This window comes from Carya illinoinensis, chromosome 1 (genome assembly GCF_018687715.1).
Source record: "Carya illinoinensis cultivar Pawnee chromosome 1, C.illinoinensisPawnee_v1, whole genome shotgun sequence".
Lineage (NCBI taxonomy): Eukaryota > Viridiplantae > Streptophyta > Magnoliopsida > Fagales > Juglandaceae > Carya > Carya illinoinensis.
Window position 1 is genome coordinate 21,537,016 of NC_056752.1, and position 15,092 is coordinate 21,552,107.

Below are 15,092 nucleotides of genomic sequence, written 5' to 3' on the forward strand. Positions count from 1 at the left end.
CGAAATTCTGGTTTTTTTTTTTTTTTAAACCAGTACCAAACAACATACTCAAAGCCTCAAAGAGTTGAAACCAGATACCCTTCTCGAAGTCACTCCTTCAAGTTCAAATCTCTCTCTCTCTCTCTCTCTCTCTCTCTCTCTCTCTCTCTCTCTCTCTCTCTCTCTCTCTCTCTCTCTCTCTCTCTCTCTCTCTCTCAACTTGCACCAAATTCTTCACTCTCACTCTCACGTCAAGACCCTTGCCACCTCTGTCGATCGAAGCTCCATTGCTTGTGTCGTCATCTTCATCACCTCCATCACTCACTCACTCTCTCTCTCTCTCTCTCTCTCTCATCATCAAGGTCCCAGTCCACAACTAGGTGAAGGAAATTTCGGTATTTCATAATATGCTTTTGTCATGGGTTTCGAGTTTTGTGATGGGTTTTAAATTTTAAATTTTAAGTTAGGGAACATGAAGGTTGATTTGTTAGATCAATCCCTAGCCTTCCCCTAACCAATGCCAAAACCCTACTACTCTTAGATCTAAAATGTGGCTTTGAGTTGTTTTTGCTTTTTTGTTATAAATCTAATCTTAGATTTGATCCCCTAATTCGCATTTTATCTTCATGGCATCTCTAGCCCAATCATCGCTTTACCCTATCATTGGATTTGCTATTTTTTCTCCGTTTTGCCGTTCCCTTTTCTCTTCCATCAAATAGGTACGTCCAGTTTTTGTTTAATAGTTTCATTAAATTTTAATTGCAAAATTGGCACGCTATGGTGAAGATATTCCTTAGTTATATCAAATGTTTTTTCTTTTCTCCTCCTCCCCGTTGATCTAAGATATTCCTCAGTGATCTTGGTGGTTGGGTAATGTGCTACAAAATTGTGGGAGACCCAATTAGCTACAGTGGAATTTGATTGGCCAATTTCAAGGAGCCATTGTAAAAACGTTGAACATTTCTCTTCTTATTTTGATGATGGGCCATTCAAGTAATGATTAATTTCCATTTGCAGTATTGGTATTAGAAGAAAGCTAAAATTAGGAAATCTGAGTTTGGAACATGAGCAAACAGATTTGTTTTTTGTTTCTTTTCTATGTTCTAATGGATAATACATGGGTTTTATTTTTTCAAATTTGACTGCGTCATATGACAGTGAATATATATACCTTGTGGAGGACATTCCCAATTTTGTATGCTTGTTGAAGTTTGTTGTTTTGCTTCCCACTTGGAGTTGTGCTCTCTTTGAAGTTTGCAATCTGTTAATTGTATTGTTAACCCATTGAAACATCATTTTGTTTTACAGAAACCACATTTTCTACTAATTTAAATCTTTTCATGAAACTGTTGAAGAATACCTCTTAATATGCTTGAAGTTGTGTTTGAGATAAACCTTTGATCTGCCATTCTAGCTTCTTGTTCTCAATTTTATTGATTTAGGATAGAGACATGGCAATGTCATGGAACTAGTACTAGAGCTGCATTTTAACTCATTAAATTGCTAAAAGGTAATGTGGCGCCCCTAGCCCCCACTTGGGATTTAGAGGTGACTAAGACACTGGGACATGCAACACAAAACTACACACCCCCTCTTACATGATAGATAATATGCAATGCTCCTAGATATTCTAGTAGTATGCAATAAACGTTTAGTGAAAATAATAAAAAGGTAAAGAAAATCTAAGTAATGTGGTAGGCAATTGCAAAGTACATGGTACCAAAAAAAAAATATTTTACCCCAACTTTGTCTCATCAATGACATCCATAAACAAAGAGAGTTTTCAAAAACACGAGATGAAAATATTCCTTTTTCAAGAAATGAGCAGGCCACTTAAAACTTCCTAAGTTCTCATTATTCAGTCTCCCCACTATTAAGGGTCCATCAAGAAACATAATTAAGCAAGCTCTTATCGACTTCTGCATTTCTGGCTATGGGAGTCCTATTTCCATAATGAGCCTCATTCCATCCACGTAGGTTTCACTAATTTCCTTGAGAAGTTGCGTTACTTGGTCCAAATTTCATGAAAACTTCAATACCCATAAGGGATCCAAAATCAAAACATCAAAATTAGGGTTGTGGAGACCCTTCAATAATTCTTGGAGAAATGGAATAGTGCAATCCAACGCAGTAGCTGCATAGCGTATACATCCCTAAATGGTGTACTCGTCTTCTATCACAGTACCGTCTAGAGTCATGCTTCAGGATTGTTGAGCATACCTATAACTACTTCTACCATTTCGGGGAAGAAATGATAGTGAAAAATTGCAACAATGAGATTCAAGAAATCTCAATAAGTAATCACACAGCATACCACAGTTAATACAAGCATACAAGAGGTATATCATGCAATACATGTATGGACATGTACATAACTCATAACTGAGACTAAGCTGTGACTCATGCATTGACCATTCTTAAAACTTTTAATAGAGACTTAACATTTTCAGAAAACATACTTTCATAATCATTCATATCTTAGTTAATCACGTGATTTGGAACATATCATATTATATGGTATGATTCACATCATGTGATCCATAACATAACATGTAGGCACATGGCCTCGTTCTTATAACACTTGTGGATACATCACGGTTATCCTATGCACCGTGTGTTCCTACTAGTTACCGCACCATCACCGATTCGTGTGCTGTGCTGATGTAATACCTGAGTCCTACTACAAAGACTTTTACGTCATTTCATTAATTATTTTAAGTAAAATATTCTTTTATGTATTTAAAATAAAGATTTTAATTATTTTATTTATTATTTTAAGATAGGTGTGCTTTTATTTTTATATGGTTTATTAAAATAAATCAAGAGCATGATTTTAAGAACTTGTAATAATTTCCCTTAAGTTCTTTAGTTTTATTTATTCAAGATTGACCACAATCATTCCCCACTATTGAATTGGTAGGTGGGAAAATATCTTGAAGTGGATAGATCCCCACCGTTTATTTTTTAGCTTATAAAGTAAGATTGACCAAAAAACAACTTAGTCCTTACCCTTTGAACTCGTCAGTCTCTTCAAGCAAGAAGAAAAAGTTTTCTTCTCTTTGAAGCCTAGCCGACGCCTTCATCTCCTTTCTTCCTCCTCTCTTTTTACCTTCAAGAGATCAAAGCTTCCTCTCCTCATCTCCAAGCTATGCGATTTCATAGCAAGGGAAGGAAGACATTTTCCTCTCCTCATCTCCAAGCCACAGAGACTCAACCCCTCCCTACCCATTTTCGAGTTATGTTTAAAGTTTAGAATTCAAAACTTATTTAATCTTTCAATGGGTAGAATCTTGAAGGTAATAAACTTTTTATTCACTTTCTATTATGATTTCCATATAGGTTTCAAGTTTCACTATTTATTTCACCTATTGATGTTCGGTTTTGGGGGTTTACAGCAATGTCATCATTGCTCCTCATCCACACGGCCATACTATTAATTGGTCCTCTATTTTACATCTTGAAAGGAGTTATGAGCTTAAGGTATAACCCTAACCTTGATTTCCTTTTGTTGGATTGTTGTTTTTGGTACAAACCAAGCCATTGGTAGTGAAAACTTGTATCTTTTCTAGATTTTATCTCTTTTAATACATTGTGGATTTTTTTAAAAAAAAAATATGCCTTGTATCCTATGTAATTTCTAGATTTCATATAGCCCTGTATGTTAAAGATAGCCACTTTGGTGTTCTGTTTCGAGTATTTCGAAATAGGTGGGTTTTCAAAAAAGGGAACTTTGTTGTAGTGTTACATGGTTTTTACATTTGTGCTTTTAGATGTGTTAAAATTTGTTAAGCTGGAAATCTTTAGCATTAAATTATAGTTTACTTCATGGGTTTAACCTTGCTGTTTTGTACTATGGTATGCAAGCCGTCCAACAATGCAGAAAATTCTATAAATGCCCTTATTTAGATGCTTAAAGCAGCCCTTGGTTGCCCTTGTCCCAATTTATTTCCACCCAAACCAAAGGCCAATCGTTTGCAAGTTAGCCTTTTTTCTAATAAGGAACACAATTGGCTATTTTAAAAGGGCATGTTCCTAAAATTATATAACCTATCCAAGATGCCAAAACTATCCCAAGCATCTTTGTTAGTAATTTCCATATTTGAGCTTCTATTTCCATTAATTCCAAAGTAAGCTTAAATCAAATAAATCTTGTTAAACCTATAAGTTCTCAACTACATTTCCATGTAAAATACCCAATTGGCCCTTTCTTTGACAGCTAGCATGCTTTAGTATTAATTATATTATTACTGTAAGTTAAGGTGAGAAATAGTCATTGGGTTAAGGCTAAGTGTAAAAAGGGATGTTAAGTTATAATATCGCGGCCTTCTCGTTTAGAAGAAAAGGCTAAGGAATATTGAATGAGGATTAACACACTTATGTTATTTATTAGAATAAGGCCTATTCCGAAGTCAGAAAATATTGAATTGAAACAACAAATGTTCTTCAAAAGAAAAAAGTTAATGTAGGTATTATGTTCATATTGTTATTGAGTTTTTCGAAATGATATAAAATGAAAATGTTTTCTTTATAATGCTTTATAAAATGAAATGAAATGATTTATGAAAGTATGCTATGTAAAATGTTCAAAGTTATAAAGTATGTAATGGCCCTTCTTGGCAGCCCCTATTTATGCACCCCAAGTATGTAATTGTATGCATGTGATAGATGACTGTAAATAGTATCTATTGTCTTTATTTTTACGAAAGGAAATGAAAAGAAACGTTAATGCTTATGTCTTATACTTTAAACAACATGAAGAAAGTGTTTTAAAATGTCTCTATGAACTAATGTTTTAAATGATGCTATGAACTGATATGATGCGAAGAAAGTGCTTTAAATGTTTCTAGGAACTGATGCTTTAAAAGATGCCATGAACTGATGTTTTAAATGATGCATTGAAAGATGATGTTTAAGCTCATGTTTTTAATGATGTTTATGAATGAACGGATTGATGAATGAAAGAATAAAAGAAATGACTAAATGAATGAATGTTTTAATGTATAAAAATACGTGACGGTCATATGAATGAATGAAAGGGTACCGAATGAATGGGCAGTTGCAATATCAGATTAGTAGTACTGGTAGTGCACCCAATGTTGTCCCTTGACTGAAAGGGATTCCCAACCCGTGGCCACTGGCGGAATCGAGGCCCAAAGGAAGATTGCTAACCCTTCACACACAGGGCGTGATAGTGTGTACCGGTCAAAAGAAAGTGAAACATGAAAGTATAGTTATTTCTCATAAATGTTTACTTCCATAAGTGTTTATTCATGAAAGTATTGTTTATTCCTTAAAATGTTTATACGTGAAAGCATTAGCAAATTAGCAAATGTTTATGTATGCATGATTTCAAAAAAAAAGAATAGATAATTATTACGTTAACGACATGGTGTACTGCTTACTGAGTATTCAACTCACTTTTTGTTTATGTTTTAAATGTCTAGGTAATGATGAAGAGGCTGGGGAGCCATTACTGCAGGGAGAGGTGGACGCTTAGTGTTTTCCCTGTTAGTTCGACCTCATGATGAGAACGGGTTAAGTAGAGATTCCACCCTTTCCAGGGTGGGGTTGTTACAAATGACTATATCTTAACATAACTTAACTTATTAACTTAACAATACTTGTGAAGTTACATGCCTTATGCACCTAGTAGCATTTGGCACTACCCCTCTCTAGCATTCTCTAAAAGAATCCATCCAAGGCACGTTGACCGTTTTTTGTTGACCTAGTAGTTACCACTCCATTTTAAGCACTCTAGAGTGAACAAAGGAGTTCCACTAGGACATTTCCCTACCCTGACATTTAGAGTCGTGATAAAAAAATTTTTAAAACATTACTTTATTCCCAAAAAAACCCTTTTTGTTTTTTGAAAACGTTTCTCTTTGAAATCACTTTTCCCAAATGCATGTAACATGAGACTTAAGACATGTGTGCAAATACTTCATATGCCATATGAGATACCATGCATGAAATAACTAAGCATAACGTGTTTAATTCATAGCATGATAACATAGAACTCATAAGATATTTAAGCATAAACATGGAACTAGGTAAACTAGCCTTGGCCGAAACATATATGCACATGAACGTGGAAAATCATCACTTAAACATACTTCAAACTTCATCCAAGATGCTTAGAAATCATGGCATAGTAAAAAAAAATGAAATCATGGCATTTGAAAAAGATCCAAGTCACTTAAAGTAGGGTAAAACCGAATCATCAGAAGTCTTAAAACATCAACATCATTTTCCTTAAAACCAGAACATGTAAGGAATCTTATTACTATTTTTCATCATAAACCAATTCACATTAGTCATTCCATGATCATATTCAAAGTTCATGTAAGATTATTCAATCAAGCAAACAAGAATAACAACCAAAGTAATAAAAACAAACTAAAGATTTACACAAAAGTATACATGCATTAACAAGAAGTAAGTTGAGTGTATACTTACAAAAATCCATGTAACGAGACAAATAGAAAGCTGTAAATCAAAGTATAACTAGTTAGAATGAAGGTTCTAAAAATCCTAATCCATGAGGTTAAAGTGCATTTGTAATTGCTAAGGCTACTACTTGAGTTTAAGCACCAATAGATCAATCGGTTTCTAGGATTTTGAGTCAAGAAATCTCTCATTTTCTTGTGTTCTTCTCCATAACTCAAAATAAGGTGAAATGACAAGTAGTTGGCTAAATACATGAGTGATTTGGACTCCTCATTATTCAACTTATACCAAACCCTAGGAAACCCTAGTTGGTTCCTTAAGAACAAGTGTGAGATTGTGAGAGTTTAGTCAAAACTGAAACTATTTAGAGATTCTCATCTCCACGAGTTGAAAATGTGTCATGTGTGGGTGTATGCGTGAATCAAGAAAGAAAATCTCACTGTGCTTCTCCTTTGCTAAGCCGAAATCTCTTCTTGAAGGTAGTTTTCCTTTGTTTGGTTGGAAGGAAAGTGTAAGAAAGTGAGAAATCATTTGAGTGCATGTGTGAAAGAGAATGAAGAAGGTGAGAACATAAGAGGTCCGAAAATGGCAAAAGAAAACCCTTGGGCATGTAGCTCTCTCTCCTTTATATATAACTTTCCCACAAGATCTTATTGGTTACTTGAAATCCAATGCATGAAGGACAAATGGCATTGCCCTTCTTACTTCCCCTTTGTCGTTCATGTCTCTTGAGTTTCATCATGAGATTGCCTTGGAAAAGACCAAGGTTTGAGGTGGCGTGTGGGGTTCCTCCCCTCTTGGCCAAATGCCTCAAATGCCCCTCTCAAAAGTATCTAAGTGCAATGTACCTTAGGTCAACTAGGTAAAATTACTCATTAGTCTCTTCCTCTTCCCAAAGTAAGATTTTGCATGGATGCCACATGGCTTAGGCATGTGGTGGCTTCTAGATGCTGCCCCTCTCTCTCTCCCTTCCTTATGGAGATCTTTCCCCTTCCATGCACATTCCCTAGGTGACCTTCCACTTTCCAAAGCCTTTTGTTATAACCCTAGTTGACAATTGGCATTTGAGTGTGTGCCTTGAGTGTGGTGGCCGAAACTTTAGGGTTAAGATGGTCTTTTGTGCAAATATCCTTTCATCATTTCTTTTAGAAACTCCTTGCATGGTTGACACTTAGCAAAAATCTAAGAAAACTCATGGGTGGGCATGTGATAGGAGGAAACCGAAAATTCTTCTTGTCTTTTGGCTTTCTCCCACAAACTCTTCTTAGAAATCCCTTTGGTCTTCTCTATGCATGCCTCTCTTGGAAATTGAAAAAGTGTTCATCTAGAAGATGCTAGGCGTGTGGGATGGCTTGGCCGAGTGCCTCTTGGTTTTCCCTATGTATCTCATCATTGCATTCTTCTAGAAGCATCATTGCATGAATGACAAATGGCAATGCTACTAGGGTTAGCCGTGCAAGCCTTCCCTTGGCCTTTTCTAACACTCTTCTCTTCCCCTTGGCCCATTATCAACACTAGATACCATTAGGTTTTGAATGTTAGGCTAAAGTCCAAGTGGGCATGGGTTTTCCTTTATGGCCGAATTACACTGAGAGTTCTTAGAGTTAAAATCCATAATTAAGCTTATAAAGCCCATTCTTTCCTTAAATCACTAGGGCCCTCTATCACTAAGGCAAGAAAATATTCCATAACCCATGCTTCACTATGTCAGGTCATCAAAGACAATGTATTATATATCTAATGCTGCCATTTCTTAACAAAAAAAAAAAAAAAGTTCAGTTCAGAAAACCCAATTTTTTTGAAAATGTTTCGGGTCGGTTAATCGAGTATTAGTTGGACAGTATATCCATTTTGGGTTGGGTCGAAAGGGAAGCTTTTTGGGTAGGGTTGAGTGGACTTGTAATTTAGACTTTTAGACTTATTTTATTTTATAGCAGAATTTTCTTTTTATAACAGATTTTTTGTTTTCAGTTTTTGTAGTAGTTTTGACTTTATAGTAGATCTTTTTTTTTTTTTTTTAATAACTGATTTCTTGTTTCAGTTTTTATTTTATAGCAGAATTTTTTTTACAAAACAGATTTTTTTTTATAAAGCAGATTTTTTTTATAGCAGATTTTTTTTATAAAGTAGACTTTTGTAAATAGTAACAGATTTGTAATAAAATAGATTTTTTTAAAAACAGTTTTTTTTTTTTTATTAACAGATTTTTTTATGAGAAATTTGCATTTTATTAAAACTGAAAAATCGGACCAAACCGGACTGGAGTATCAATTTATAAGGGAAACCAGTGTGTAATCGATTTTGAAAAATGAAAAACATGTACATACCGGTTCGATTATAAATTTTATTCAAAACTAGATCAGTTACACTCCTACGAAGGACCCATACCATCATATATTTCTATTTTGAAAAGGTTAAAGGATTTGTGAGTGAAGATATTCTCAATCACTCTGTTAAATGATAAATGTATTGGTCTTTTTTTGTTAGTTATATGATTGTGATTCTATTTTTGTATTCCACCTTGTTTATGTATCCCATTTTACATTTATTTTCATAAAAATTTATTTTCCCTCTTAGTTTTCTTCATTTGGTAATAATTATAAATCTTGATATTGAATTACTAATAACTGCATGGAACATTCAGTGCTATATAGATTTCCAATTTGCATGATTTTATTTAGTAAACTTTAATAATTTTTATCTCAAAGTGGTTATTAATGTAAACTAGTTGCGCCCATTTGCATTGAACTAGATCTTTCTTACAATAACTTTTTAGAGAGTTCTATGCCACCATCATATCACAGAATTGGAAGCTACTTGTTTGAAAGAATAATCTTACTTCACCAATTTCCTTGTATTCTCGACCATAGGCGATGACAAATCAATCTTACTTTTTCACCCAATTTGTGAAAGCGCTGTCACTATGCATTATTTGCAGCCTGGAATATTTTTATTATAAAATTTATGGACATTATTTCCTTTTGAGTGGACATGTAGGTGTGCTATGGAAAATTGCTATAGTTTACAAAAAAAACCATAGATATTTAATTTTCATGAGTCCTGTAGTAAAACAGGACCATTAGATATGTAATTTCATATATTATAATTTTATATTTTGTAATGTAATATATAAATACTGAATAATGTAATATGTAATGAATTGTATTATGTGTTGCATGCATTTTATATGATAAATATTAAATTTCTTTTTCTAGATGTGTGATGACCCGCTTTTGCGTGTATTTTTACTGAATGGTTGTTTTTAATTTAATTAATATATTGGTTTATTTATTTTAAATTAATGTATTTTAATTGGTTTTTAATTTATTTGATGTTGTGTTTAATTTATTTAGTCGTTTTAAGGTTTTTAAAATCATTTTCGGCGGATCTGTTTTGGTTTCCGGAGTGAGGACTGTACCTCATGTCTTTTCCTCATCTTTTATTTTTCTTTTCTCTTTTTCCTTTTTCTTTTTTCTTTTCCTTCTTTTTCTTTCTTTTTCTTTCTTTTCTTCTTCTTTCTTCTTCTTTCTCCCGTGTATGCCGAACAACTTCTTTTTCTCCTTGTCGTCGCCGCCCCTTTGACCGCCCAGTTCTCCGCCGTCCGACCACCGTGTAGTGCACCACCACCACCATTCTCTTCCCCTCCCACCAGAGATCATCCCCACCAATTTTCAGAGTCATCGGACCAGCCGTTAGCTGCCACGAGCCCCTGGAAGTCACGGCACCTGTCTGTTTTTTTCCCCATCGCCGCTTGCTTTCGCAGTCCAGAACCGCCGCTCGCCGGCGGCGTGGCCTACACCACCCACCCAGTTTTCTTCCCCTCTCACCGGTGAACATCTCCACCAAGTTTTACCTTCATCCGAGCCACCATTAGCCACCACGAGCTCCTCCAAGCTACACAGTTTTTCACCGATTCCGGCGCCGTCGCACCACCTCCGGCCACCATCTCTTCACAGCTTCTTTCTCTACCTCTTGCCGACCTAAACCACCCATTTCCGTCCTCGATCCGTTTTCAGAGTAGCTCCCACGAGCTCAACTCCGATTTGAGCTTTTTCCGCTTCCTCCGCCGTTTTCGCCGCCACCCATAGCCAAATTCCATTTCCACTAGCTTCATAAACATCCCTAGATCATTCCCTATCAATTTTGTGCCTTGGTTTGTCCCCGTTCGAAAGTGGGTAATTTATTACCCACGGCCACAGTATAAATTACACTATTACGTTGCTTTTCCTCCGCCGTTTGCAACGTCGCGAGTTTTTGAAAAATACCGTATAGCGCTGTAAGTATTTTTCAAACTCTACTTTTAGATTTAAATATATTTTACTCTTACAATAAATATTTGTTGTTGGTTGGTTGATTCCGGACTGAGTCCGAGGAGTTCGGGGATCGGATGGATTGAGGATAGAGTTGTTTGGATTGTTGATTTGTGGTTGGTTGGTTGTTTTGTGCATTGAGATTGCATTTACATGATGCATGCATGTGCATTTTATTTATTTGAGAAAACCCAGTTTTATTGGCGTAAATGAGTTTCTTGTGCGTGTGTCTCACAAGCCCAAGCCGGGATGAGTTATTATCTCGGTGGAGCTCCTCTGGTCAGTCAAGAGTGGATAATACTGAGTGACATCCCCTGGTTCGTCGCAGGGCGACGACTAGATCACACGATTCGGTAACACTGTCGTGTCGACTCTGTGGTCCCTAGAGTGGCGGGGACTAGAAGATGGTCTGGTCAGGGACGCGCTAGGCGCGAGTCTGGGCATCGCTCGTTTAGGTGTCACACGCGTAGTCGTTATCTGCGGTGTGGCACAGAGCCAGGGTGTGCGGATGATCCCTAGGGGAGATCATGGTGCAGGCATAATTAGATCGGTTTTTATGATTTTCGGATACGGGCCATTTTTTGAAAAAATGGCGAGGATGTGTTGAGGCTTTGTGATCCATTTTCTGGAAAAATGGTGGTTTCGGTTTTAGGCCATTATCTGGGATAATGGCGAGGAATGGTTTTAATGGTAATGTTTTTAGGCCAAATGGGTTTTTTTGGTGTGCATGGAAAAATATGAGGTTTTACGGGACATGTGCATTGGCTTTTCTTTCATGCATATTGTTTGAGATATATATATTTTTATTTAGTGGTGTTTGGATTTTACTTACCTGCGGTACCGTAGATTTTTTGATGCAGAGATCGAGGAAGAGGAGGAGGAGGCTTAGCCCTAGAATGCAGCTCCGCCGGAGTTCTAAGTGGAAGTTAATGTCTTGTTGTTTGATTTGAACAGCTTTGTATTTAATTAAAAAAAAAAATCTGATATTTAGTTATATGACTTTGCTATCTGCTGCGTGTTTCTTCGTGCACATTTGTTACTTATACACACACTTGACACATGTCGTTAGGGTGGTGACTCGTGATGTCACCATCCAGACGTCTTGACTTCCCTGTGTCCGTGCGTGAGGATTTGGGGGCGTCACAAGATGCATTTAGTTAATAAATTGTATTATATCTAAAAAATATATATATGTTTTTCAAATTTTTTTGTTGAAAAAATTGTAATAGAATATAAGCTTTTAGATTAAAAATATACTTTTCAACATTATCCTATTTTTTAAAAAAGTTTAATAACATAAGCTTTTGTAAGAAAATAAATCCAAGTACAGCCTGGAATCCAGATTTTCAGGTTGTAAAAACTCGGATTCTTCTAGGTTCGGACCCAAGTCATAACCTGGGTATACCTAGCCTGGAATCTAGGTTTCACCATGGCTGGAACCTGGCCGGGGTTTCAAACTCGAGTTCTCGGCCTAGTATACCTGGGTATTCAGCCTAGGAACCCGAATGAACAGTCTAAAAAACAACTTTGTCAAAATTATTTTTTTTAAAATAAAAGAAAAAAGAAAAAGAAACACCTCTTATTTAAACACCTCTTTCAAAAAATCGTTGCAACCTACTGATATAGAATCTTTAGGTTCATTTGTTTTTGTATATAAGATAAGATGAATTAAAATAAAAGTTAAAAGTTGAATAAAATATTATTATAATATATTTTTTTAATATTATTTTTTATCTTAGTTTTGAAAATTTTGAATAATTTATTTTATTTTGTGTGAAAACTCAGAATAATTATAATAAATAGATTAAATGAGAATGTCTGTGAAAACAAACGAGACCTTAATGGCCCAATTAATTATATCATATAATCAAATCTTGAGGCAACCAATCCTCAACGACCCCATTATAGGATTTCATGGTTTTCTCAGTTCCTCTCACTTCATACTTTATACCCTTTTCACTCTATTCCAATCTTTTACCTTAACCGTTTGATTTTTCACCTTAGAGTTTTGCACCCGTATGCTAACTTTAGGTAATATGATAGATTTCAGATATTCTATAAATAGTATTATAAAAATAGTAAAAAAATAATGATAAAATATTAAATAATAGTAAAAAGTAATAAAAATTAGATAAAAAATAATGATAAAATAATAAATATAAGTGTAGTATTCTCAAAACACTCCCCTGCCAAAACACAGCCTTGCCCAACACATGAACCTCCCAAGTCAATGTGGATTTGATCTAATTAATATGATATCAGGTTTGAGTTTACTTACAACTTTAAAGGTACTGTTTGGCCATTGAAATTTTTCATCTCAAACACAAAATTCTCATCTCATCATTACAACTTTCTTAAATTCTCATATAAAATATAATAAATAATTCAACTTTTTATGAATTTTTTTAAATCTCAAAATAATAATAATATTAAAATATAATATTTTATATTTAATCTTAAAACTCAAAATTTTCATATGAAAATTTTCAGTGGCCAAGCAGAACCTCGTCTATTATTTCATGTTAAATTTGTATTGATTCACAAAACTGGTCAACTACGGCCTGGCCTACTTACTCGATGTCAAAATTGTGTGCTAGACCTCTATAGTGGGAAACAAACTCCCAACTGGGTGACGTACCAGTTTAGTATTTGAGAAAGTGGTGCTTCCACTCATTATTGAAAAGATTTTTAAATAATTTGGTAATATTTATTTTCATTAACAATTATCAATTATTAAATTAACAATTCGTAACCATATTAAAATGGAAAATTATAAATTTAATTTTTTTGAAATTGTAATAATTAAAATGTTTTCAAAAATATCAATTATCAATATAAAATACACCATTCTAATTATCAATTATAGATTAGAAAATTCCCTACATTATTTCTTCTCAAATTTATTTAATTCAAAAATTGCAAATTCTATAAACACTGAAAAAAATTCAATTATAGCACCGAATAATTAGAATAGTTATAAAAAAATTAATTGATATAATAATCTTTTTATAACAATAATATATTTAGTATTCCATGATAAGATTTAATTTATATTATTTATATTTTTAATTTTCTTATAAATTAAATATTACCATATTAGTGATTATAAAAATGTGTCTTTCTCGTATTCATGCAAATAATTTTGTTTTTTTTAAGTAAACAATTATATTGATATGAATGGGTATCGCCCAAGTACACAAGATGGTATATAAAAGGTAACAACTATTTAGGAAGAGGAATGGAAATAAGAAATTCATGAAAATAAGATGGTATATATCGTATTCATGGAAATAACATCTTGTATCGCCCAAATACACAAGATGGTATGGTAACATCTATTCAGGAAGAGGAATGGAAATAATAAATTCATGAAAATAAAGGCTATGAAAATCTACAGTACGTTATGGCGTAGAGAAAAAGAGTGCTGACAAAAAATAATTTATGTTGACAAAAAATAATTTAAGTTCTTCTAATGAATGTTCATTGTCTTCAAACGTCTGATCATTTAGTTTCTTCCATATGCACCACAAGATACAGATTGGAACCATTTTCCACATCGCTAAGATTTGTGGGAGACCTCGTAGATTTGTCCAACTGGTCTTGAGCTCAATTACTATGGTAGGCATAACCTGAGCTAGCTCTAACCTGCTGAACACTTCATTCCTTAACATTCTAGCGACCTCACAGTGCAACAACATATCCACAGTTTCATCACTTTTCCTAAGCATACAATACCAATCTACTATAATCACTCTGCATTTCCGTAGATTATCTATTGTCAAGATCTTATCCAATGATGTTTCCCATACAAAAAATGCCACTATGGGAGGCACCTTATTTCGCCAAGTCCTTCTCCATGGAAATTGAAAGTTGTGTGGTTGTGTAAGAGATTTATAAAAAGAATGAATCAAGAATGTACCTTTACCGGTGGGTATCACCACATCATGCTAGCTCCTTGTGTTCTCGATAACATGGTGTATATAAGACCAAAGAACTCCTCAATGCTGCCAACGTCTCAATCTTGGGCACCCTAGTGAAATTCATGTTCCATTAGACTAGGTCCCTAGAGAACTCTATACAATTAGCCACTGATGCATCTTTCTCACATGCAATCCTAAAAATTGAAGGGAATGAATCCTTTAAGGCATGAACTTCGCACCATAGGTCAATCTAGAATTTTATTCTGGACCCATCACCCAACACCAGCCGAGTGTGTTGAGCAAAAATCCCCCACTCTCCTCTAATGTGTTTCCAAATTTCCACTCTATAAATCCCGTGAACCTCCCTATTGCCCCCTACCCACATACCTTCGTATTTGAATTCAATTACCAACTTCCATAAAGCTTCTGGTTCCGT

General features: G+C 34.6%; 1 long non-coding RNA gene across 1 annotated transcript; it reads right to left on the bottom strand.

Moving 5' to 3' along the window:
- Positions 1-1,722: 1,722 nt before the first annotated feature.
- On the bottom strand, positions 1,723-7,054 carry LOC122302133. Its single transcript, XR_006240380.1, has 3 exons — positions 6,867-7,054; positions 6,436-6,465; positions 1,723-2,211 (listed from the first exon to the last, which is right to left on the bottom strand). It is a non-coding gene; the product is annotated as an uncharacterized LOC122302133 (long non-coding RNA).
- Positions 7,055-15,092: the final 8,038 nt, after the last annotated feature.